The 27,531-nt window shown below is 29.9% G+C and overlaps 1 protein-coding gene and 1 long non-coding RNA gene across 9 annotated transcripts in view; one reads left to right on the top strand and one right to left on the bottom strand.

The window, feature by feature from the left end:
- LOC130901729 (RNA-binding protein Musashi homolog Rbp6) overlaps positions 1-27,531 on the top strand; it is a 1,060,444-nt gene that overhangs the window by 997,312 nt on the left and 35,601 nt on the right. The gene's annotated exons all lie outside the window — the stretch shown is intronic.
- Positions 11,747-12,118, bottom strand: LOC130901735 (uncharacterized). Its single transcript, XR_009060324.1, has 2 exons — positions 11,872-12,118; positions 11,747-11,811 (listed from the first exon to the last, which is right to left on the bottom strand). It is a non-coding gene; the product is annotated as an uncharacterized LOC130901735 (long non-coding RNA).

Below are 27,531 nucleotides of genomic sequence, written 5' to 3'. Positions count from 1 at the left end.
TAGAACCGATTGCAAACTAGTTTCATTCGAGTCATCTAGTGTGCGGTTCCCCGCTGTTATACGTTGCCGAGCTTGCCAAACCGTTACAAGATCTACTGGTTTGCATCTTTTATTTCAAAATACTTGCTTCGTGGGCGGTCGGCTTTATCAGCATTAAAAATTTTCAGTTTTCTCTTTGTATAAAACTCCTTCTCGATAATAAGAGAAAGTGTACTTACATAATTAATTTTTCTAATTTGCAAAAGCTTTTCAAGCACCAAAGTAAATCTGGAACCAGTTCATTATGAAAACATCAAAGTTAAGTTATCAATTCTTTCGAATATTGTATTTTGATATATTTCACAATTATTTTGTCTAAACTTCAATTATACACTTACCTTATAATAACCCTGATAGATTTTTGAATATTTCCTCATTCTTGACTGGGTTTTTTCAGCAATAGTTATTTTCAAATCATCATTTTCTAATGAGGATTTGATTTTCTTACACAATGTGTGTTTTTCTGTTTTCAGATTAATTGTCGGAAATTTATTTTCTCATGCATTTTTGGGTTTAATAATCTGCATGATATTTTAGAAAATTAAATTTCAAAGTGATATGTAAACTCTAGTCCTAAATGCTTCGATGTGAATATATAAAGTTTCAAAACTTATCGAGTTAATTTCAGGTAGTAGCTTCTCCCATTTCTAGGCCAATGGACTATTTATGGGATAATGACTTCTAATTCCGAATATTGCACACTTCAATATGAACAAATTTCTAGTTTTAGTTAGGTCGAGAATAACATCGATGAAACTGATAAGAATTTTTATTGTACTAATCATATCTACATTTATATAAATTACAATTCTCCGTTTAAATACGTTTTCTAAACAATTTCTATATCGAAAAGAAATTTATTTTCCCAAATCTCATTAACCTATTACTTGTGAGAATGTTGATAGGGCTTACAAAATATAAAGGCTTTTAAAAAGTAGGCCATTCGACATTCCAAGATTTACATTTCCAATTAGATAATGGACTAGAATGATCTACATTTATCCCCTTATTAGCTTAAACTACTACTTCTAGATAGAAAATATTACATGTTAGGTATAGCTTAGAATAGGAATAATTAAAAGGAAAAAGTAATACTTTTAGGATAGGTTAAATTTGTGAACAGTAGTAATTCCCTTTCCTGCCGTTCTATAAAATTTTTAGTGTCTTATTTTAGTCCAGTATTATTTTGAACACCATATCTGCAGAATATGCCAAATTTGAAACAAAAATGGCGTTATTCATGATAAAATATACGAAAGGATTAAAATTTGTTTCATATAAATATGAAAAATGGTTTTCCTATTCCTCCAATTTTTTCATGCTGTAATTATACTGAAAAATTTCTTGATATGGTATGAAAATTAGGGTTACAAACTTTATTCTGGTGAGAAATATCAATCCGCTGCAAATCTTTTCGAATATGTTCTTAAATCAAACATTAAAAATACTTTTACTTCGAAGCATGCTAAACATCTTTCCACTGTTACTTATATATGTGCTCTCAATTTATTCATCCACAGCTGTTTATAATATTTTATTGATATTTTGACTAGATAGTTCCATATGGATACTATATAAGTTTTTGTAGTTTAATTTTCTTTAAACATTCTTCGTATGCGATGTTTTATCGCTCCCCATCTCATCTCACTATTTGTATCATATTTTGTAACAATTAATTAACAGTTTTTCAATATGAGAACGAGAAAAGTTATATATTAGATATAGATTCATACAGATCCAAATCACTTGTTCCTTTTGGAAAAATTTTATCATTAATAATATAATGTTCAAATTTTGGCATAAGCATTCCAATTTGTGATCAATAGATCTCAGTTTTTCAAAAATATCGTAAGTGGGAAAATTTTTGGAAAAACTAAAGTTAATTATAATCGGTTGACTGCATTAAACATTTGATTCAGTCTTGGGATTTATAGTTGTTGAAAAAATTAGTATTTACATGAACAGACTGTATTCAATAATAATTATATTTCTACTAAATATCACAAAATTCAATGAAACTGTTATATCATTTGTAAAAATTTACTTTCAATTGTTGTATCAAAAATCATCATCTTAAAAGATCAAATCATGACAATTATGTAACAACTCATGTCAAATAGGGTATTTAATAATTATTATTACAATCCTTCATTAGTTTATACATTTTTTTATAGAAAAATTTGTTAACTTATTTCATGTCTTCATATATAACCTCTGTTATTTTCTCACATTCTAAATGTAAATTTAGGAACAAATGTTCATAACGTTACATTGAAAATTTCATGGAATTTTTGTCTCTTGTGCTATAAATGAATCAATTTTTTCTTATTCCCAAAAAAGCATATTTTTTCCGAATTTCTACTAAACTGACAGAAATGTTCTTAACATTAAATTATTATATTGTTGATTGTATAGATGTCAGTTAATTTTAACATTGTTACAAGATTATTTAGATTCATAAAATTGATGGATATTTGAAAACTAATGGGGAATTGAAAAGACCGATAAATATCTCAATACATTTTCGTTTCAAATTATTGACAAAATTCAAACTTTTGCATTAACAAATGAGTTAAATATATTTGTTTTGCTACCGGATTTTCTATAGATCATTAGTTATCATATGTTAAAAGTTAGGTGGTAGAAAAGATTAACAATCTGAATTTTTTCATATTAATCTCAAATAGACAATGATTTTGTTAATTAACTAGAAGGAATGCAACTTCGTTTCCTACACTTTCTTAATAATTTCAATTCAAAAATATTTGTTTAATTATTCAAAATCTGTTACCCACTACTAAAACTCATATAAATATGAGGATATTCAATTATTTGTGTCCCAAACTGATTCAAATGGAATTCAAAAATGAATCGAAACATAATTGTTGTTGTTAATCGTTTATTTTCGTATTTATACATAAGATGATATAATTATATGTTACGAAACGCTTGTTCAAAATATTTTATATAATTTTTCACTTTTACACCTCGATGCCTAAACGCAAAAATTCGCGAATGAGCGTATCACCGTCCCTTTACCCTCCAAATGGTGTCTCATCGCGAATGGATTTGTATTTAGTTTGAGTATTTAGAAATTCGCTTCTTAAAATAAGATGCAATAATTTAACACACTCTTAGTCGAATCGTTTCCTTATACTTCGTTACATGTGCTTCTTGTTATAATGATTGAGGCATAAAAATTACCATCATGTTTTTTACCATTGCATTTTAATAATTACAAAAAAATTAAGTATACAGTATATTGTAGCTATCATGAGTCTTTACATTTTATAATGATTCACAATCTGACATAGTGTTCTAGAATTCTGTGCAATATCAAAAGTTACATTTTTTTAAATAAAACAAACCATATTTCATTGCAGATATGAACTCAGCTTCACTACTTCAATACGTTCTACGGGGTATTTTCCATAAAAATCGTAACAAGTTCAATACCTTGTACATTGTAAGAGAAATCCTAGATTGAAGATCTGTTACGGCCAGAGGATTCGAATAGTAGTAAAAACTCTGGAAAATTATTAATTTCATTAATATTCATATATATGATACAGGGTGAATCAAAATACAGTTGATGAACATTGCAAACCCGGTCTTCTAAAACGCGGAATATCTAAAATCGTAATTTTTAGCTTCTGTTTTTGACACTAGATAGCATGATGAATATGTTTATAAAGTATTAAATCTTTTTATTATTATTTTATAAATGTATTTTTGTGTAGTATTGAACGCGATTTTATTATATTTTTTGCATACCTCTCCCTCTCTTTACATTATTATGTAATGCGATATGATTTCTCGTTAGCGCGACAGATGGCGCGACCATAAATGCATTCAAATATTCGTTTGATCTAGAATATGGAAAAATTTAAAATCCGGAACCAATCTTTTCCTAGCGATTCAGATTTACGATTTTGTATGTACAAATACATTATATTTTCAGTTTTTTCAAATGTATTTTATGTGAGTATTGATTTTTATGGACAATTCGTAACTTTTCAATTACCCCGTAGAAGACATCCCAATGGGAAAGTCAAGCTTATTTCAAATAGAGTGTTTAATTCAAAAAAATGTAATATGGCACAGCATTCTGGAGCCACCTCGTAAGATTGTTAATTAATATAAAATGTGAAGATCAATGATGGCTACAATCCCTCAAATTTTCAAATTGATATTTTAAAGGACAAACTGAACTTCAACACAATAATCAATCATCCTGTATATACCTCTGTCATTTGGAAATCAAAATCATTAAGTCGAATTGGTAAATTCTACTAAACTTGGAAAATGAACAATGAAAAGTTTCATAACTAAAGATAATGGAAACGAACTTAGTGAAAGTTGTTATTCTACGCAAAAGCAATCGAGACTGCAGGTAACCTATAAATTTTTAGATTCAGAAGGATTTACAAGTTATAAAGTTTTTAAGTAGGTTTTGATATTCAGCAAAGACGACATAGAACTATAGCTGAGAACTTAATAAATGTCTTGACTGAAAAGAAACAACCGTAACGAAGTTATAAGAGCGATGATCTGCGATTCAATGTCCAATTAACAAATTAATCAAACTGAACACGAGAGTGATCTTATTCATCGATTGAAAACATAACAAATTTTCTTAATAGATGTTATTAGAACTTAAAGCCACAAAAATATATAACACTGTTTGTTTAGAATTTTTACATATTTTTTTGCAAAACGTTATTTATATTTTGCTCCATCTCGTTTTGTCGTTTTCTATTTTTATACTGAATTATCGTGATTTTCCTAGAGAAGAAATGATTTTGTTGAAAATATTGATATATTATTATTAACAAAAGGAAAGAAATCACATTTTTATTCAATCAATTTCCACTAATTGGCCTACTTCTAACTGTGTATTCATGAATTGAAATAGCGCAAACATTTCTCTTTTTGCTCTAAAAAAGTAACAAATTATTTTGTATAAAATGATGAATTTGTAGGAAAGTAAAATATGTTTTTTTTGACCCTATTAATGATCATGAAAAGACTTTGTATCATATTTGAAATCTTTGTTGAAATTTATCTATTATGAAGCTTTTTTTATATAATTTTGTCCCAAATTTCATGACAAATAGATTAAATAACCAATGGACTTTGAAGAATATCGACACATGTGAATAAATCATTTCCTCACCGATCATATTTTCAAAATATTCTCAATGTATGAATGAATGAATTTTTGAAACATATCTCATTTTGCATACGTCACAATATCCCATTACAGCTGGCGTACCTCAAGGAAGCGTCCTGGGATCTATCTTTTACCTTCTGCATACCGCAGACCTTCCTTCCAGTAGGGACACAATATGCAGATGACACTGCATCTAAACTCTAGAAAAGCATCTCAAAATTTCCAGAATAATCTGAATCAAATAGAAACCTGGTTAAAAAATGGCGCGTCAAAGCAAATGAAACCAAGTCTGTTCATGTAACGTTCATAATGAACAGAAAAGATTGTCCATCAGTTACACTTAACGGGAAACCACTAACTCCAGCTCTCGATGCTAAATATCTATGCGATTAACCGAGCAAAAACATATATTAACCAAAAGAAAAGCAACTGGGACCTAAATTCAGGCATGGTTAATTGGTAGAAACTCAGAATTAACCATTGAAAACAAGTTGCTAGTATATGAGGTTATCCTCAAGCCAGTGAGGAATTATGGCATACAGTTATGGGGAACTGCGAGCAATTCCAATATCATTATTTTACAACGCTTCCAAAACAAGTTTTACGATCCATAGTCAACGCCCCCTGGTACGTTACATCATCATCAATAGAAAATGACCTACAAACGCATTCAAATAAAGAAGAAATGGAACGTTACAGTGAAAAATATAATGGCCGAATAAGTGAACACCCTAATATTCTAGCGAACCAGTTATTTAATAACGCATACGAACTGCGACGACTAAAACTCTTCAAACCTAATGATCTGATAGACAGGTTCACACTTTAAGTGATGACAATTTCGATCCATAATTTTTAACTATATTAAGCTTTTTGTTTTATACCACTGTGTAAAGTTAACTTTTATGTTTTATACCACCGTTCCATGTTGACTTCTATGTTTTATATCATTGCGTCATGTTAACTTTGTTACTGGTTTATACTATTTATACTTAGGTTGAACAAAATTGATATAGTGTAGCAGATATACAGCTTAATACTAAGGAGTTTCTTCATCGGAAGATACCCCTACGCGTTCATTTTTAGTCATTCAAATTACTTATTATCCTCGATCTACTGGATAGATTGTAATTATATGGGAGAAATAATAAAAATTCTTATTTTGCAACCTCTTCAAATGAATATTCATCACTTTTTATTGCACAACTTGGATAATTATTAGATAATCAGAAATGATGAGATGCAAAATTATACATAAATGTAATTGTATACTAAAGTTCATTTCTCAAGTCTAATCAACTCCTGTTTATATAAATTTATAATATTGTCAATTCAATGTCGCTTGAGTGACATTTAATATTTTTTATACAAAATCGATACGAAAATACTTCCTTTCTGGGAGGTTGGCGTGATAATAACAATATATCCTCGAAGCTTTTTCAACCCCATCCACTTTTTCTGTTGAATTATATGCAATATATCGAGCTTCAAACATCGCTGCTGCGCCCAATCACCCGATACTCACAGCATCCCTTAACTCAGTCAATAATCGTTAATAAATTCATACCACAAATTCCCTGGAAATCAAATCTAAGCAGTATCTTCAATATATACGAGATAACAAGAAAAAAACTGGATCCCCTTACACACTAAGAGGCAACCAAGAGACAGACCTGGTCACTAAGAAAGTTTTAAATAATGATAGTGCGGAGTGCGTTTCTCACTAATTCCAATGCCTATGCAATTATTTGCTGTTTATGGTGATTAATGAGCCCAGTTGTTTGAATGTCTCTATCTCGTAAAATTTTTTCCACCACCAGATAAAAAACCACTGTTGATATTGGATCTACTTGTTTTAATCCCTCTTCAACCTCAAATTTTTCTGTTATAAGTAAATCAGTAGTTACTCTACTATGTAAGTTATCTAATGTCATCTTGACTAACTTCACAAAACTTCAAAAAACGCTTGCTCATTATTTTTTCTGCATCTCCGAAAATATTTCGAATCTTTTTCTGAAATTTTAAGAACGCATTTTTGGATAGTTTAGGAAGACATTTATGCAAAAAAGCGATTTATCAGAGCCTCTAAAGCAGACTATCACCTTAATATATATAATTACAAATAAGTATCTCAAGAACCCGCATCGTTTCACTAAAGCTGCTGAAACACCGACACTGTCGTTTGCTCCCCTAGGAGCTATAATACGGTGATGATTCGCAAACAAGACAGATTCACTGCATTGTGTATTCAAAAAATCACTGATTGAATTATGTCTTTATTTCTAAATTCACATTTTGTATTTTCTACATAACATACTTTGTAATAAACTAAACAAATCGAAAATACAATAAAACTTATCCCCTCACTACATTGTGAATTGAATACTATTTCTGAATATACTGAGCTATAATATAATTAAGACCGCCCAGTTTTAGTCCGGTCAATTTAGACATTCGAAGTTACATGAATTGCCACCAAGCTGAAAATTAGTTAATTTGCTTGAAATAACATAAGAATTTAAATTTGGAAGTTGCCAATGATTTTCTAATAAGAAAATAATTTTATTTAAAGGAAAAAGTTAAAAAAATGACTTTTCGCAATTTTCAGCAAAACGTATCAATACTTTTTTTCTGACTAGCCACTGTTTCTGAGATATAATCATTCATGTTTAATTTGAAATTAATGGAAATTAGCAGAGATTCAAAAGATAAAATATTCAAATTTAAACAAAAAAAATTGTTAAATTCAATCCTGCGAGTCGTAACTTTCAAATTCTTCTTTTGGTTCATGTTTTTCTTCTTCTTCTTCTTCATCTTCATTCTGAGTGCATGTAAATTGCGACAATAGAGATGTATCGTATGTCGCCTCGTTGGAATCAAACGGATCCTTCACTGTTGGTAATTCAATATTAAAGCAAAGCACGACCGGCCTTGACAAGGTGTACATGCCAGAGAACAAAAAAAGTCCGTCTTTTTTGCAACCACTTTTAGCACTGCATCCATTTTTGCATTTGCAAAAAATGGTGCTCAGCAGATTTTCCGACGCGAGTGGAAGTAAAGCTTGAACGGGTTCTAATATATTGTTGACCAACTTCCAACCTCAGTCTGTAGGTTCTAGCTGATAACCAAGACACAATTGAACTTGGTAGTATACACGAAAAATATGTTGATGAGCAGCAACTGAGGTTGGACGAAGACAAGCCAATTGAACTTTTTTCATTTTTTTTTACCTTTGACCTTAAATAATTTTTTTCTATGCACAGAAATGATGAGGAACTTTCTCATTCTGTTTTTAATTATATTTTAAAGAATTTCACCGATTTTCAGCTTTGTAGGAATTTATGTTTTATGTATGAATTTAGCATCATATTTTTTTATTTAATTTGTAATTTCACCGAACTATTTATCAAAGCTATTGTTTTGTGTGAAATTCAGTTCGCATCGACGTTTTGCAAAAAAATACATTTGTGTGTGATTTATATCATTCTAATTACTCGTTACAAATTGAAATCGATCACTCTCGATGTAATAATATAAAAAAGTCAACAATTACTCTAAATTTCATTATTAGATCAATTTAAAGTAAAGTAAAGTAAAGTAAAGTAGAGAAATAATGAAATAATTTTTTCAAATAACACTAATAATTTATTTCTAATTTCGGGCGGATATCTGAATGTGTAAGTATTTGGCTTGTGCCTCGTTCACATGGGCATGGTATCATTTTTTTTTCACTCACTGGGTGATTTTATTAGTGTATTATGAATAATTCACGTCCGAACTAGGCGTACCCATACGCGACGCGATATCAATGTCCAATCATTTTTATACCTTGGAATTACTCGTCAACACATTTCAAAAAAACTCGCAATTATTCATAATGTCGGACACCAAAATATTCATATCATGTAATTTTGAGAGTTTATCATTTCTTCTGGCAAACAAATAAGCATCATACTAAACAGTTATTCATGAAAATTATTCCATCGATATATATCTTCAATTTTAAAACGCACAACACTTTTTCTTTTGAAAATATAGATTGACCCGCCACAAATATTTCCGATAGGGAGTTTGTAGACTTAATTGTATACAACCCTTGAAATCTCAATTAGAAAAGCAGGTTAAGTGATCTTATTTGAAGGGTTGTTCAACTATCATTTCACTTCACGAAATTGTAATTTACTTGATTTTTTTTTCAGAAAAAATTAAATGAATTCGTGAATATATTTTATCTATCAATAGAATATGAATATTTAATAGGAAGTATTTTTTTTTGAATTTTTCTCAATCGAAACAGATAGAGTCTGTCTTAATCTTCTTACTAATTTTTAGAAAATATACTGTTTGAAGCACACTTTACGCAGCTTTTATTTTTTTCAAAACCTCCAAACTTCGATGCTGTGATTGTTACACAAATTTTAGATCTAAAGGCGTTAATTTACAATTACCAACCAATCAAGTTATTTAGCCACTACCTATTTAATTAAAAGGAAGTAATGTGGTGGATCTTTATCTAGTTGATAGTCAATATACATGTTCCCAGACGCGTTAATTTGATTTTCCAACTTAGTTTTTAGTACCTGAAGGTAAAAATTCAATAATAGTATTTCTGTTAATAATCGAAAAGTTCATTTTTTTGGAAACTATGACTTTCCATTAAAAATTGTGAATTTCCATCGCTCCGATAGCAACAATTTTGTTGTTCTCAAGAAAATATTACCGGAAGGGATTGGACAAGTCATTGTCCGCTTTTTACTGATTCCTGCCTTCTGTAGTACTGAAAGAGTGAAGTGAGTACTTAGGATTCCTGAAAAAATCCTTGTGCTTTCATCGACATTTTCCTGGGAAAATGAGATATTCTTTGCAAAAAATTGATATTGTCTTCCATGTTCCAATCCACATATTCTTGAAAACGTCTTTTTTGGCAAACAAATAATAAAAATCATAACACTTTTAGAAATGCGCATACATACATGCCAAAAAAATGGTAGAAATCAAAATATCATGGCACGACAAACTTTTTTTTGGAAAATCTAAATTTCCTAGGAAAATGTCAATGGGAACTCAAGGAGTTTTCTACGAATTGTAAGTACTTTCTATACATTTTCAGTAGACCAAATGGCTGGAATCAGAAAATCAGAAAACTTTGGTCGTACAAAATATTATGACTTCCAATTATGAAAGCCGTCATTGTTTTATTTTATACGGATAAAATTTATCGAACAAATTAACTTTTTTGTGGAGTCCTTCCACATTAACAACAGTAAAATAGATTTAGTTTTTTGAAGTGCAAAAACAATTAGAATAATAATTAAACGCTCAACCTTATGAAACTAATTTTGTAATAAAATTAGTTTGACCACATAAATGGTATCGGTAATAATGAATATAGAAATATTGAGAATGCTTTCACTGTATAACTTGTAGCAATTGGAAACGCTTCGGTTCTTCATAACATAAATTATCAACTGAATATCATACATTTTTTGATAAAATTTCGATTAGACTATTTGCGAATATCTATCATAAATTAAGTAGGTGGAGTTTTTGAACGATATTTAAGCGAACTTCAAGTGACGTATCAATAAAACTTCTTTTCTAATTAAGGGTTTGTGTCCCGCTTAAGGGTTGACGTAATTTGGTTGACAACAAGATACAAACCGCACACCTCCAAGATAACTCGCTTTGAATTTTCTATAAAAATATAGAGGGTGATACGTGTTCAATATCATGATTTGTATTGATAATATATTTTCATGATTCCAAGTGGTCAGATAAAACCGAAACAACATTTTGGAATTCTATCCAAATTTGCGATTGATCCTATTTTTATTTAGACAGCCACCTAGTGAGAATCGCAAAACCTCAATCTGAGAAAAGTCTACACATCATTTCATGTAGAATTTGATGATTCGTACTCCTTTCATTTGATGTATCCTATTTTTCAACGGGTTAATTCTGTTTATTTGTTCGTAGATTCGTTATATTTTCTAGTAATTACAAATTCACCAGCTGTTGTCAATTGACCCTTAAAACTTTTTCTGCACTTAATTTCTTCTATCTGGCTTATATTCACTATTTTTTCATGATCCAATTACGTCAATAGTTGTTCTTATCTTTTATATAATTAATATCATTGCACCAAGTGAATCTTTTTCTCTGATTCTTCTCTGATCACATTCGCAACAAGTTTTCCAATCTTTATTTAGGAGATCTTTTCAAATATTAGATATTAATACTATTATTTTTTATTATATTTATTGATAATCTTTCCCATTTTGTATGTACTACTAAACAACATTCGAATGATGTGATAATATAGATTATATTGAAGAAAAATTCACTAGATACATTCACATATTTCTTCTTTTGTATATTTTTGGACGGTACTTCCTATATAAATTAGAGTAACCAATTTCACTTGACTTATTTACGAAATTTCTAAAAGTATCGTCGACTAGTCGATGATATCGATGTTCTATTTCTCTGATTTCGCGAGACAGGGTGGCTTCACAGTTCAAACACCAACAAGAATTCTGTTTCTTCTCGAACAAGTTATCCAGTTCTTCCTTAAGGTTCGCTTTATGTCTGTTAAGAAGCTAAAAACCGAAAAATTTGGATCATTGCTATGCCGAATATGAAACATTGACTATAGATACCTTCTTAAAAGATTGTTTCAAAGTATGCACAGTATCCAAGAATTGCGGTTCACAAACAGAGCAGATTTTTTTGAATGAAAGTTTAGGTGTGTCCACATCGGTATCTTCTGATTCTTCTGAACTAGATGGGCCACTCGACTTTCGTTTGATTTTTTGTACAAGTGAATTGATATTTTCACAATTCATTGAAATTTTGACAGATTTTCATTTCCAAGTACATTGACAATATCAATGACATATTTCAAATCTTCATTTTGACAATGAAGCTTCATTATGGATGGAATATTAATTAAGCCAATCGATAGCAAATGATTTTTTCGCTGTTATTGTAGTAAAAATAATAAATCAGCGTTAGATATTTTTTCAATATTTTCGTCGCTCTATAGGATTCTTCACATATAAATAATAAGTATTATAAACTAAACTCTAGCCCTTTTCGACCCAATAAGGATAGCATTACTTTTCTTTGAATAATCTAGTATATTATTCGAAATTCCCAATATTAAATTTCGAATCTTCATGAATATTCTAGTGAGATATATAGTTTTGCTGACCATGTCTTCATAAATTTTCGTCTTCTTGGTTTTATTTTGTTCTGGCAACATTTTATCCAGTTTCATCAAGGTGAAAAATGACTTCTTTGTTTGAGTTTGGCGGTCGAAGTTTGGCAAAAAGACATATTATAACAGTAAGTTATATGTATGAGCAATCCCATTTTTCTTACTTGTACGTCTCTGAATTGTATTCACGATGATTTCAGCTGCCCAAAAAGTCAAATCAGTCATTCCAAAGACTTATATGACTTAAATATATTCAACTTTTCCATTGTTATTCAGTTACTATTTTTTTATGTAGTAGCATTTGAAATAATTTTTTTGTAAATATTCTCTTCCCCTTTTGTATGTTAATGTCAATCAGTTGTTTCAATACCTCCATTGTCTACATTTGTAATTCATTACTTCTTTTTCTGAACAGTTTGAGACAATTTTCACATATAACAAAAGAAATTAAATGACTAACTAATTCTTTCATTTCAAACATTGTTGAAACCAATATAAGATTAATTAGTCACTCAAGGTGGTGAGACCCAATAAATTTCAAGTACAGTTATAAAAGATAATTCAAAATGTTTCATACTCAGTTTACTTTTATCACGATTTCCAATTTATTCATGTAAGCCACACGTTGAAATTCCCTATCACGTGTAGAAACCACGTGTTTATCGATGGAGTTGTAATTACTCAATATTTGTTTCTTCACAGAACAAAGCTTTTTGAAATGTTCAATATGAATTATTTGTAAATATAAATAGACTGTTTTGTATCAACTATAACAATTTACTGGGCCGATTTCTAAGGGCTGGATTAATTCCTGTTTCAAATAGCGAACCACGTTAAATATTCCTATATTGAAATCACAAATGATTTGATCTGAATTAAATAATAAATATATAAATGATACCAATTAATATTGTTGTGTAAATATTATCATTATCCATGCCATGGTCTAGAAGATCTGATTTTTTCTACAGAGCCGTATTGCAATTGGTCTTCTAAACATTACGAATCAATTCACTGAAGAAGAAAAAGAAAAAAACCGCTTCAGTATAGTCCGCATTTCTTGAACATAAAAGCAAAGAAAGGCAGTAGAACCACTAGGTTTGGAAAATGAACGAGACAAACTTAGACTCACAAGAAGATATGTTACAAAATGTTGATTTTAATCGAGCAGCCTTTCTATACAAATGCACAATAATTATAACTCGTAGTCTTTCATTTGAATTCTTATGTGCCTAGTGTAGCACCGCACAATCTACAACTGAATATTACCTGTCATCATGCTTACAAATACAAACCAATAAATTAATAATGAATGAGATTCACGAGACGATAAGAACCATTGCAAAGTATCTTTATTTTTCTTCCTAGATTGTTTGAATTTTATGAAATGGAGCAGCTCTAATAGCTGCTTTGCTAATGTACAATATGATGATCTCCTGTTTGCCATAATTCCTTTCTAGATTATGAATTGCATATATTTCTACTTGATGTGTTGGCTAGGCTTTCAGAGTGTTTGGTATTTAATCCCCATACACTTCTATTTCAGTTTTGTTCGGCATTTCTGTTTATTTCTCGTATGGTGATTTGATCCCATTTGCTTTTACAGCTTAGTTTTAAGGTAAATTCGTTCTCAAAGCTTCTCGGTATTTTATCTCGAGGCATATTCTTCAATTTAATCATTTTTGAGAACAGTTGGCTCCTCTGCACATTCCTACTAACATTTTTCCGCCAAGCTGTTCAATACTCTATGGAGAGGTGAAATATTTAGAATGACTTCTAGTGCAGCTGTTTGGCGTTGGGGTATATACTATGTCACTTGCAAAGTTTCATGCTGAAATTCGTAGACAGCAGCAACAGTTAAATATTGACTATAATCAAAGATAAAAAAATTCCTTAGTACTTTAAATAAAATTCCATTAGAAAAATGGTGCTTCTGTGCTTTTTAAACATGAAGTAAAAACAGTAAAACGAATAGGCTAGACAATGGTAGAGCTTATCACGAATATCAACAATTAGATCGACGTACAAGAAGTTGTTTTATGACTTTCGTTTGTATTCCACGTGCCCGATTATTAAATGCCAATGTAAGCTTTCATCATGCTTTCAAATAAAAACCAATACAAAACATTTGATACTCATTCTAAGAATTTCGATATGAGCTTTGAGTTTGGAAAACTGGAAAAATCTTTGTTGTCTGATTCGGTGATGACAAAGACAGGGAATAACAATAATAGTGACTCTCAAAAGTAATAGTTAGTTCAAAAGAAACAGAGTTTTATGTACCAAGGATAAAAACGACGAAGAACTAAGAAGGTTTTTTAAAAAAAATTTCTCACGTTTCTTATATATATGATAGGAAAATATGTTGTTATATAATTTTCATACCATTTTTTTTATTCAAGGTCAATATTACAGTATGAATTTATATTCAAAATAGTATCAAATATCAATCATATTATGTTATCACAGCTGAATTAGTAGATCTTCGCCAAATAGAAACATAAAAATGTACCATAAATAACATGAATATACAAGCAGGATCTCGACTAAATAAAATTAGGTATATATCATGGAATATCATTGAAAACGAAAAACAGTACATACTTAAACTTATTGTAAAATAACTGTTTTACAAATAAAAAATATTTCTAAATGAATTTTGGTGTTTCCGATGCAAAAGATGTGAGTTTTTATGAAATAGATTATTTAAATACATCTGCTAAGCATTCGACCGCTACAAGCTTTTTGCATAAATTTTTAAAATACGTTTAATGAAAGATGTCCAAAAAATAAGTAAAAGATGTCCATTAAATACTTGATATGATTAATAAAAATCATTAAGAAGCGGAAAATCTCCAATTGAAAGCACAAATGAATCGAATAATTATTCTTCTGAATGATTTTTATTCATCTTATTACAGCGATATAAACAAAAAGTTGAGTGACGTGCATGTTTTAAACTAAATATATCAACAATGTTATAATAGTAAGATAAAATATACTGATATTGAGCATTATAATTCCATTTTAGAATACTTGTATCTCAAATTACCAACGTAAATCTTTTTTATCATTAATAAATTTTTCAGTTTTGTGTATACAAACTGTTTGTAGAAACTCTATCTCCATATATTTCATTCTATTTCCATAATTAAATGCGAGGTAATATTTTCCGAATATTGTGTTCTTTGTTCATCGTCTAACTTATAGCAAAATAGTTCGGATCTCGTTAATTTTAGTCTACTGAAATATTTTATTAATATAATGACTATTATTGCATATTTGGTGAAAAAATTTCTTAGTTAAAATGTGACTCTACTTTTGTTGAATATACAATTTTTCTTTGTACTTCTTAATATTTTATTTATCATTTCATCAGGATAACTATTCCTCTTAGTTTAAATTTGGATCTTTCTATAGTCTTGTTAAAGTTCAATATGTTTTCTCAATTTATTATTCTTTTCAACTGTAACTTAATTTAAATAAACATAACGTGCTTACAGTCGCTTACAGTACACTCTCGTGTATTTTTTTCAATAGCAGTTATTATAAAAATTGTCTCCAATAAAATTATCTATAAAAAACGTGTTCTGTAAAATCCACCTTTTTTGGGGTACACCGACTATATTATCACGATGCACTCATTTCTTTACAATCAAGGTAGAATGCGAAGCGCTTCTGTTTACATGATATTCCCGTATATAGGTATAATCCATAATATTCAATGAATGATCTTCTATTCTAAAATAATTTTTCTTGTAATATATAAAACAATAAAGTTAGTATGTTATTTTTTCATTCTTTCCCGATTTCTTCAGTTTCTCTATCAGTAATAATTGCTGACATCCATCATTTGTTGACACTGCGTTTTAGCGTTACTGGTCACGGCAATATCCACAAACTTTTGAACACCTCAATCAAATTTCTTCGCATCCACATTTACTGCGACAACCTTTCGTACAATTACAAAAGCTGGGTGTTTTATATTATTTTTTAATTTCCAACTCCACTTTTCTGGATCAATCTCTCTTCCTAGCCAGGTTTGTGTTTGATAATATACACGATAAATATGCTGTTGAGCTGCTGAAGAAGTAGGTAGTGATAAAGGAAATTTTACAGCTTGGTTTTGCCTTGTTAGTTTAGCAAAGCTGCAGTATTTGTATTTATCTATCGATTGTTATGAATTTGAAGTACCATGTATTATGGGAACAAATGTATTCCAGCATTGACAATGACATCCAGGGAACAATTTTCTTGTTCGATAGTTAATTATATTAAAAAGCAATACAGTTTACACCTTGGTTTATGGTATATAAAGCACTCCACCACTCTACTCTGAAAACGGTTGATTGTACAGAAAAAAGAAAATAATTTTACTAGGAACACTTTTGATACTAACCGCTATTGACCTCCGAGCAATAAATCGCGAGATATATATGAAAAGCAGATTTTCGTGACATTTCGACCTTTATAACTTTTTTAGTCGGCACGATATCGATGTCGATTTTTCACGTCCTCATTACAACACTTTAATAAAGGTGTATACAAAAATTAAGCTCACTAAGAATTTTTCTGTCAATTGGGCTTGTATCTAAAATCACTGGACTATACTACTTGAATGTGGAAAAATGGATAGCTCAATAAAAAATAGTATTAAGTTGGAAACAAAAAAGGATGCATAAGTTTCATTTCTTGATAACTACCAAATGTACTTAATTTTTTAAACATTGTAAACAAAAGTACCAGATGACACCAACTTAATAACTTTAATTGGAAAGTGTGTGTTAGTAGAAACAAGTAATAATAGGATTAGCAACCCAGAAGGGTAACGGAAAGTTTCATGAATCAATCTTGAAAATAATGAAGAACCAAGAAAATTTAGTTCATCGTAGTTGTAAAACTATTTAGAAAAAATAATAATATTTTCTATAAATAATAAGGAATAATTTTTTTATGTCAATTCAGTTTTTCACTTTATGTTTTCTGCATGAAAACAATATTTCGCAGAACTTGACACCAGAGAGTCAATGCTTAATTAAACTCACAACAAGAAAAGTTCAAAACAGTTTTTGCTTATTTCAATGGGATAAATTTAAATATTCTATATACATGAATATTACTATTATAACTGTTTTTTGATATATTTGGTCGCTTTCACTGCAAGAGCTCAAATAAGAAAGGCGCTAATTATAATAATGAATTTGTATGTAAGCATGTGTGCGTGTAAATATAATTAAGATATTACGATAAGTAAATCAATGTTAAGAGACTGTTGCTGTGTCCCAAAAATTTTTTGAGCAATATGTGAAATAAAAAAGGTGTACTCTGAATTATGTTATTGTATTTTTCCAATACGAAATTGTTCCCAGATATCGGAAAAAATATATAAACTCACCACAAAAAGCAAACATTGTGAAAATCTAGTTGTACAAAAACAATAATTTTTCATTTATTTAAATACTTGACGTATAAATATTTGTTATTGTATAAAAATTCTTGCAACTTTAGGTTTGGATAGCAATAATTCGAATATATAATTGCTCAAAAATACTAATAACATTCACAGTTTCATATACGAAGGGATGGTTTGTAGTCCGAGAGCGTTCGATGCTGCCGTGTGCAATCATAGGGCCAAGGATAAATATATTCTGAGACGCTGAATTTGAATATGTCCGGCGTTTTTATGGAAAACTTATTCGTTTAAATGGCAATTCCTTAAACTAATTAAGAACAATGGTTTTTTTCAGTTCGGATAATTTTTTTTATGTAAATATGGCCCATCATAATTAAAAATTTATAAAATCGACGATTGTTACTAACTTTCGATATTAATAACTTTTGACCAACTGAACATTTTGTAAAATTGAAAAACCGAAATTGTTCTTTGAACATTACCTCACACATTGATATACTTCGATATTAGTTCAGGTCTGGCGTTTGGCACCTATCGCGATTGACAAATAATCACTTTCTCAACGTTGCAGCACGAGGCGACAAGCGTCTATCAACAACAAAATTTTGGCATTAATATTAACAATATCATTCCATTACATAAGCTCTCTACATGACCAAATAAATTATAACTAGTATTATTGTAAATTAACGCATTTAATCATAAAATGAAGTACTAGTATCATATATATTTTGTAATAACTTTTGGAATGAAATGGAAACGTTGTGCAGCATGTGCGTAGACTTGTAATACTCACTGTGATATAAATTTGTAATGTAGATTAAATATTTATTCAATAAAATAGATAAGATCTCTTTTTAAGGCAGTTAGAACGACATAAAAGGCGCGCCGAATAGCTACCTGTGTTCGGCGCGCGGTGATCGAAGCTTGTCGCCACGCGCTGCATAGTTGAGAAAACACTTGATTGTTAATCGCGCTAAATGCCAAACACCGGACCTGCATTAATATCATTTTTTAAAATTGTTAGAAAAATGTTACTAACATCGAAAGTTAGGAAAAATCGTCGATTTTTAAATATGCTTTATGTGGAAAAATGACGAGAGACTTTATTTCCTTAAAATGGGCCATATTTGCATTAAAACAAAACGTACCAGTTTTTCGGAAAAACACTGGGCATATTTGGATTCAGCGGCTCAAAATACATAAGAAACCACTGTTTTTTCATTGACCCTATGATTGCACACGACAACATTGACCGCTCCCGGACTATTGGTAGTATTTGGCATTTACAATAGAAAATCATTTTCTGTATTAATATGAAATGATAAATGTCCGTTATAAATATAGGTTTCCGCTTATTTCGTAATAACATGGGTGTGCATTTCCCATTTTTCCTTTTCTTTTGATGATAGATACCAAATGTCTAACATACAAACACGCACCCTCAAATAAGTGTGAATTTATATTCATGATGAGTATTTATTGTTTCAATTAATTTTCAAAGATTAATTATTATTTTACGTGAAAATATACATCGAATTCACAACATTGTGCAAATATGTCACAATCGTTTGCTTGGATCCTATCTGGGAACGTTATTTGATACAATTTTTTCATATATAAAAAATTATAATCCAGTTGAATGACTACAAGCCATATCGAAGATTTCGTAGAATTTATTTTTATTACCCAACTAGATAAAGAACATTTTATAATGAAGATACTCAATTTAACCTCAAATCAACCGTTTATACCATCATTACATTGTCTTCATAACTCTCATGTAGTTAAGTAAACAAATGAAGAATGTGTTGAATGGGTCACTACTTCGATTTTTATATACAAAGTTATGAATGAAGAAAGAGAATTCATCCATATCACTGTTGTTCAATTTTGGTCTATTGCTGTGGGGTAACTGTGATACCAAATGACAGGAAGTTTCGTTCAGAACATTTATTATCTTACCCACACTAGTGTTGGTGATAAGTTCTCAGCAATCTGGAAATATTTTAGAAATTTTGCTATAGAATGGTAAATAGAACATGCAATGCGTTTTAGACTCGATTAGTCGAGTATGAACTGATAAACACAGCTGTGGAACAGATCATTTGTTAAATTTTACACTCTAAAAAACGATTCAATGTAGTATACACTCGATGAAACTAAAGCGATACACAGTTGTCCCTTTGGATTATTCTTCTTAGATGATCATATAAAGTGAGACGTGTGAATGAACTTTCGGTTTAGGAATGATAGAATTTGTGTACAATAAAAATGAAACTAGGTAATAGTTCATTTTGATTGTACAATCATTACCGGTTCTTCTATAGTGAAAATTTACTTTTTGTTTATTTAGCATCTATTAGATTTTATTATTATTTGATTTGATAAGTTGGGAGATGTTCCATTCATGTAATCATGAATCATACTTCTTTTGTTAACTTCAAATTATTCATTTTTGACTTATTTTGTTTACATTTATCATATCAATTATACATTTCGATTAGTGTTCGATCTGTTTTTTATTTTGAAAGTTGATTCCAATTTCTATTAGTAAAACTCTTCTCTTTTCTTGAAAAAGTTGCAAAACATGTAGAGAACATGTAAATCTAAAACGAATACTCCACGTTTATTATATTACACGAACTTTATGCCAGAAAACTTGAAAATATTCAACTTCAGATTGTTTTCAGAATACAGAATTATATGAAGGATATGTGGGTAATATATGACACAAGAATTTCATTATGCAAAAAAACTGGATTATATTTTTTCGGTCTAACTTTCATTCGGATATTCGAATGAATCAGAAAGAGATAATGCGTATTTTATCTAAAAAGAAGTAATAAATTTTCCTCAAAAGTTCGATTCAAGTTTCTACGAGGATGTTTTTATTCAAATCACTGCAGAGGATTCTCAGAATTCTTATTCCTTCTACCATCAAATATTTAATAAATAGTTTCCATTTCAATAGATCGTGATCTCCATTACATATAAAAAATTTAATGATTTTTATTTTGATTAAACATCATATTTTTAAAGAAATGCTAGAGTATTTCTCCTATGAGTTTCTACTTCAGTAGGAATCATGTGAAAAACATTTTATATAAATAGTACTGCGCTAATGAAAACGTAAAATACGGTATCAGAAATACATTTTTCTTATTGCTTTTCATAAAACACAGAATAGTTTCAGTTTGATCAATTACTCAAATCATCATGACTAATAATTGATATAAATTAAAATAAAAATATTCATCTATGCATTTTCATCCATTAAACATGCATTTACTTTCTGTTTATGTACTAATAATCATTCGTTTTAATTCATTTTATGTCTATTCTATACAAAATGATTAACATCTAATTTTACAAGCTTTTATTATTTCATCCGTGGAAAATATGATAAATTTCTCATTTATTGATAATGGCTCATAATTTCGGTATCAAAATATCTAATAAATGCATAATTATCGTTTATATTTTCAGGGAAATATTGTAAAAGAATATCTATAGAGAGTTGTCCCACGACGAGTTGAAACTATCTGTATATGGCAAAATACTTATTGTGAAATCATGAAATGTTTAGATTTTCGGATACGATCTTTTCAACTAAAATATTTTCAAAGATGACCGACTGTAACTTTGTTATTTTGAATGGAACACCCAGTATATTAATACATTTTGAAAATTTTAGTATACTTTTGTCTAATAGCTTTTTTCGAAAAGTGCATTATTTTTTTGTAAAAAATTTGACCGTTGCAGACCCTTATTTTCTAATTATTTTCTACGAGGATACCCTTAAAGATGAAAATGGTTTCTCTTCGGTTATTTCAAGCAGACGTAATTAAAGCTATGTTGAAAAATTCTTTATTTCATACAGTGTGTATAGAAAGTGTTCAAAGTTTACCTTCTTACAAATCAAATTTCTTTTTTTTTTTAATAGAACTACTCAGGTTTTTCTATTTTAATGCATTCGGGAGTAAAAAATAAGACAAATTCATGTATACTTACCTATACCTAAACTTTACCGTTATCCAGATATTAAATGTTTTCTGTAAATTTGCCGGTGTTGTCTAAATTTTATATTGACTCGTTGATACTAGCAGTAAGAAATAAAAAAGTATTTACATAATATTCGTTATTAAATTGAGAACGAGCCATTTTAACGATTTTCTAAAGTATCAACAATTGATTAATGACAGTGATTCTATTTAAAATAATAAAGAAATTTGATATTTATGAAGTTAGTTTTTAAAAACTTTTTATACACACCTTGTATAAAAGGAAATTTTCTCAACATAGATTCAAAGGCGTCTGGCCTTGCTAAAAGCAGTCGAAAAGAAACCACCAATTTCATATATTTAAGAGTATCCTAGAAAAAAATTAATTTATAAGGGTCTGCAACGGTCAAATTTTTTACAAAAAAATTAATAACTCAAAAAGTATGCATTTTTCGGAAAAAGTTTTTAGACAATATTAAAATAAAATTTCACGTAAATTTCAAATTTGTTGTAATATATAGGGTATTTTATTCAAAATAACAAAGTTACAGTCGACTTCCGGTAGAACATGAAGTTGGCCATCTTTGAAAATATTTTAGTTAAAAAGACCGAAAACTAACACGTAGAAATATGCATGATTTTACTATAAGTATTTTGCCATATAAAGTTTTAACTCGTCTTGGGACACTGTAAAGATACAGAAGGCGTCTTATGAATATAGTCAGTTTGCATGCAATCATACAAAAAGAATGCGTTGATATTCAAAGCATAGAACATAGTATTCTATGATTTAAACGCTCAGCAAGCGATTTAAGCTGTTGGTAAAACCATTATTTAGGCTTAGATGCAAAAACTTGTCGCACTATATTTTCAACACCTTCTTTGAATTAAAATTTTTCCCACCCAGGAATTTCACCATGGATCTGAAGTCATAGTAATTTGACAGTGCTAGGTTTGAATTGTACAATACCACCAATTTTTATGATTTTAATCGCCTTAATGTTCGCAGTATGTATTTCAGTATTATCTTGTAACAGAACCTGCATTGAGTTGGATAAATCTAGAGATTTCTCTTATTAAATCCTATACCCTCGCATCTGCTATCCACTATATATCTCGGCATTGATTGCTGGACCATCGGATCGATTTCCACCTGACGAATCTATCTCTCTTCGCGACGGGTTCTGGTAATTGTTCTACATCTAACCACTGATTTACCGTGTTTGGGATGATTCGTGTGGCACTTTTCGACATGGTTTTCTGTCTCCACTATTAAAATAATTGAACCGACGCTGTGCTATTCTCTCTTTAACCGAGTCTTCCGTTCCCTTATTTCTATAGCTGCCACTGTTTGTTTTTGATTTGTTTCTAATACTCTCTCAACATACACTAATTTCATATTTTTCGCCCTTCATACTATATATCACAAAACTGTACTGCGTAAACAAAGAGATAATTAATTGAAGAAAATGGAGCAATTGTACTATTCACAGAATCAGAAACTTATGCCCAACAAATGAGATCTCAAAATTGAGATGTTATCGGTATTGAACTTCTGTGTTTCAGTGGTTAATTGGCAACATTATTTTCGATGTCTTCTTTATTGTCCATTTTTTCATTAAGAAAGTGTTCCAGAAATCAAATTAAATCATAGTAGATTGGTACCATGAATTCCCAAAAAAACCAGGAAATTTTTTGTATAATTGATGTATAGATTGGTGTAGTCGTGGTCGTTGTATAGACAAAACTACCATCATTTCGTTTGAATGTTTCCTGTAATCAGCTCAATTATTGGCAGTGTTATACTGAATAAACTGTTGGACCAGATTTCAGAATTTCATAGAATACAAATCCTTCTAATCACACCAAACACACAACATCGCATCGTGGGCTCTGAACTTTCTGCCTAAGCTCCGATTGTTCACTTCTGAAATCTTCATCGTTATTAATCATAGAATATCGAGTTTTATTTGTAGGTTCAGTATTTGCCAAATGATTTCTAGCTGGTGGTGGATATTCAATGCATTAACGATGCTATGACAATTTACATGTTCAGTCAATTGTATGATTTTAATGGATTTTTTCGTGAAAAGTTAGACGAAGCAAGACAAATTTCATCAATCATATTTCCTCCACTGAATCTACATTGTGTGAAAATGTTTGAACCAAACTTGTGCATCCAAGCTGCGCGAACAAATTGAATCAGTCACACCTTTTTTGTTGAAATGGTGTAACCTCCTTTGATGTTTGTTTGAAGTTTGTGTGTCATATCTCAATTAGTCTGTGATTTTCAAGTATATCGTATGCTTAACAACATAGGTTAAGACCCTAGATTCATCAGACGCATCATTACTGGCGACGAGACGTTATTTTATGAATATGGCGTCGAAACTATCCGATAATCTAGCATTAAAAATTAGCTAAAACTGAAAAAACTACGTCAAAGTCTAAAATCAAGATAATGCTCATTGTTTTATCATATTACCGTTATGTTCTTTATTATAAATTCATTGTAGAAGTGAAAAAAAAATTAATATGGAGTGCTACTTGTTCATTTTTAGGCATCTCCGTGAAGCAATTCTTAGTAATCTACCGAATTTATGTGCAGGCGATGATGAGCCTAAAAATTCCAACATGATTGTGATTTTTCGACCAAATATCGCAATCTCCAGATTTGGTATCCTGTAACTGTTTCCTCTTATCTAAATTTGAAACTTCGCTTGCAGCAATGTGTCATAAGACCATTGAAAAATAATTTGCTTAAGGTACTTGAGGTTTTACCAGTCGAGGCTTACAATGTGAGGACAAGAAAATAAATAGCCTATTTTGAAAGCGGTAATGAAAATTTGTATCAAAATATATGAAAATGTTTTTATTTTGTTCAGTACAGCTCAAATTTGATCACATGATATATGAATTTCACGTATTTGGTTTACACAAATTCGATAAACATTCGGCTCAAATCTATTCAAGTATCTTTTTCTTATAAATTTATTTGATATTTATCTCAATAATATTGATTATACTTAAATTTAATAGATTAGGTTAAAATAGAATCTTTTCATAAAAATTCGATATATAAATTTAGATTTTCTTTTGGAAATCGAAAATGTTTATTGCATACAACCATTTTTAAACTTTCTCAAAAATATGAATTCAAAAACCTCTGCAGTAAAGATATCAATCTTCGTAAATTATATACCCAAACATAACTTTTCCAATGGAACTTTTAGATGGATACATCCTTCCTAGAAATATGAATTGCGTTAGTTGAACTTTCCCATTTTTAAGTTGTGAGATTATTCGTGCAAAAAAGGAAATATATCTCTTTCTAAGATTTCATTCGTATATATATATGTGTCAAAGTTTTGCAAGTATCGTCTAACCTATGCGAAAAGCACACCTGGATTTAGTCTCCCTTCTCTAATCTCATTACTTGAAAATGGTACCAGCTCAGTCTTTGAATAACTTTTTCACAAGTTAGTTAAAACTCCACGATATTCTTAAGGCGGCAGATGGCGAAGTTCATGTTAAGCCAGTGCCGGGGATAATCCCTGAAGGATACTCAAATTCCGTTCCGACAGTATTCTTTCTCGTAAATATATGTTTTATTAAAAAGATTCGCCTTCTGATACCTACTTAGATTCTGAAGATAGTCGTACAAAAATGTACCAATTACAAAAAGGAATTTGATATATCGTGTTAATATTTAGCTTAAACAAAGACAAGATTTTCAAATTAGTCAACAAAATATGAAAAAAAAACTGAGAAAAAGGCAGTGATTCATCTCTTATGCATTAAATATCAATTTCAATTTCGATTCGTGAATATTTTTTATTTTTACAGAAACTGACGATAATCGAAGCAATTTTTTTAAATATCCCAACTCGTAGACTCGATTTGATGTATTTTGCCGTGAAATATATTTTTTTATAAAGATATATATTCACGACAACCTGATATTAACAACATAATTATATGTATCTATAGATCGTCCACCACATGAATATGAAAATAAAAACTATTTCAACCCTACAAATATTTTCCTATTCACTAATTAGAAGCAACAAAAGTTGTATTATAAAATGTGTTATTATTATTAAATGGGTTTTCGTATTAATGACTTCTTAATCTATTTTCTAAATATTGATATGTTCGACATATATAAACACTATCACAATTGTTACAAGAAATCAATACCGCTCCTTTACTTTTTTGGGAATTGGAAGTATATATATTTAATTAACTTTTTTTTATCCAAAGAGGAGGGAAATGCGCATTGGCACCATACGAGACTGAACGGAGTGTGGGGCTGTACTACATTTATATGAACCACAAAAACCCTTTCTATTCAATATAAACCTATTGAACGTTTCTATCCTGGAGCCGCCAAAACGTTCCACATTATAACTTTTCTTTAGCCTTTGACATAGTAAGAGGCGCTCGTTGATCAGTATCATACCTCTGCTGCGACTGGTCCATGTTCACAAGTCTTATATGTGTATATCATATGTAATGTGACTCTTAGAATCGCGATATCTTGGGAATGGTAACTCTTAGGAAAAAATCATACCAACTATTTTTGTAGAGAATTTTAAGATCAACAACTTCGAAGCTTTTTTTGATAAAACTTTTTGATCTGAACTCTCCATAAATATTCAGTTTTCCAGGAATTTTTGTTATTTGACCACTATTTTTATGTCAAATTTGACCGGACTATATGAATAGATGCTTTTACGTTTATAACAGAATTTATATTGTAGTTGTTCAGGTTGGGTTGAATCAAAAAAATTAATTGGAAACTTTTTACTAGTTAAACCTGGGTTTATAATAATTAATTTTTTGTCTCAAACACCTCAATAATTGTCATTGTTCCATTTCAAAACAAAACTGTATTTGTTATTATAAGCGTCGTATATATCACATTACATATTAATAAGATTTATAATAAATTTCGTCCTACCTAAGATACAATCAATTATTTTGCCGTTCCCATATTCAGCTATCAAACAATTACTCATTGCGCGGATGGTTACATTGTCTTCCACTAATTGAGACTATTAGTTAGCGTCATTTAGCTATTTTAATTAGCGAGCAATCCATTAAAAGCACCAACGCCAACGTCTATAATTTCGATTTTATGAATAATTACCATTTCACAAACACCACACGCGGAAAACTTGATTAATCTTCCATACTTTAGACGCCACATTGTTTTAGCTCAATATTCGGCTCTTTCGGAAAGTACGAATTTAGTCCATGCCCTGTTTTCTATTCTATTTTACGTAACTATTCTCTTTAATAGTGTTATGTTTATAATACCTTCAATAAGCTGAAATATGGAATTCAAAAGAACAATCTACAAAATTTATATATGCATCTCTCAATTTCCTCCCCTTACGTGATATTTGGTTCCTGGTGATTTTCATCAATTTTCTCATATATTGGATATTTTAGAGTAATACTGAAAATACCTATTGTGGTTGCATGTGTTTATCAAACCACGTTGTTTCATCTGTTCACCAATATTTATTCCTTCTGTAGACTATGCTTCAGTTATTTCATACATACAAATGAATATAAAAAAATGAAATGACTAAAACGTTGGTACACAGTTGTAGTTTACAAAAATACTTCTATTTTGACAGTAGTCATCATGGATCGTGCAAAAGAATAGTATTGT

Source organism: Diorhabda carinulata, chromosome X (genome assembly GCF_026250575.1).
Source record: "Diorhabda carinulata isolate Delta chromosome X, icDioCari1.1, whole genome shotgun sequence".
NCBI lineage: Eukaryota > Metazoa > Arthropoda > Insecta > Coleoptera > Chrysomelidae > Diorhabda > Diorhabda carinulata.
This window is presented reverse-complemented; position numbering and strand designations above follow the sequence as displayed.